The following is a 1,175-nucleotide window of genomic DNA, read 5'->3' as shown; positions in this document are numbered from 1 at the left end:
CGTTAACCCTCGTTTAATAGACTAACTTAGGAATAAGAACAAGTCTAATTGGCATTATTGGTCGCTCTTCGAGTTCAACTCTTTCACATTTGGAAAAATCATAAAGAGGAAATACGGCCTAACTGTTGGGAAACATTAGGAAGCCCTTAAGAGATCAAGTGTATACTCTTAGAACAACTATTAGAAGTATATCACATTGAAACCTGAAGCATAATATCTAATGAAAGTTGGGTACACAACCTTAGTCTCTCTCTCGTATTAAGTACAATTCAGGTCAAAGTATTCAATTACATTACACAACGATTTTGAAATTACAGATTGTTGTGTACTTTTCTTTAAAACTTTTTCTATTCCATCACACCTTGTTTGCTATTTTGGTGAACTAGGTGAACATGGCAGGAAGACATAATCGAAATCAAGGAAACCAAGGTGGGCTCCAAGTGAACCCACCTGCACAAGAAGAGGAGGAAGATGAGAATATATTTGTGGAATTCATCAATAAAGCCGATTATGCTTCTGCTGTGGTCCCTCCTAGGACTGGAAATGCTACTTTCATAATTGATATTTCTATCTATCAGCTGCTGAAACTTGAAGGTTATTTCCGAAATTCTTCGGAGGACTGTCCACTCCGACATTTGAAGAACTTCCTGCATGTATGTGCTCAACAATCTCAAAGTGTTGTTTCTGCTGATGCACTTTGGTTACGGGTCTTCAAATATTCCTTGGCTGGCCAAGCAAGGAATGGTATGAAAAGCTTCCCAGCAATTCTATTCATACCTAGAGCGCTGGCCAATACATTTCTGAAGAAGTGGTTCCCACCGAGCAAAAAGGTTGAACTTCGAGATAAGATCTTTGAGTTCAAATAGCTCCCGGGGGAACAATTATATTCGGCATGGGAGCGGTTCAAGTACTATCTAGCTCAATCTCCAACTCACGGGTTTCCGGATGCTATTCTCACCGAGAAATTCTACAAGGGCTTAGATACAATGAATCAGATTGCTGTCAATACTGCCGCGGGAGGATGCTTCATGGACAAGTCATTTATCAACATCACCCGTTTTCTTGATAAACTCACCACCCACAATCAAGCTTGGCATTCAACTGATAGTGAGAGTCTCTCTTATGGTAGTCCATCACTAGCTGCTGTTGAAAAAGAAAACCACGAGAGAGATCAT

At 40.1% G+C, this 1,175-nt stretch overlaps 1 non-coding gene across 1 annotated transcript; it reads right to left on the bottom strand.

The window, feature by feature from the left end:
- Positions 1-834: 834 nt before the first annotated feature.
- Positions 835-940, bottom strand: LOC132629630 (small nucleolar RNA R71). The gene has a single exon (XR_009578392.1). It is a non-coding gene; the product is annotated as a small nucleolar RNA R71 (small nucleolar RNA).
- Positions 941-1,175: the final 235 nt, after the last annotated feature.

Source organism: Lycium barbarum, chromosome 2, assembly GCF_019175385.1.
Source record: "Lycium barbarum isolate Lr01 chromosome 2, ASM1917538v2, whole genome shotgun sequence".
NCBI lineage: Eukaryota > Viridiplantae > Streptophyta > Magnoliopsida > Solanales > Solanaceae > Lycium > Lycium barbarum.
Note: the sequence above shows the minus strand (reverse complement) of the source record. Positions and strands in the feature narration are given on the sequence as shown.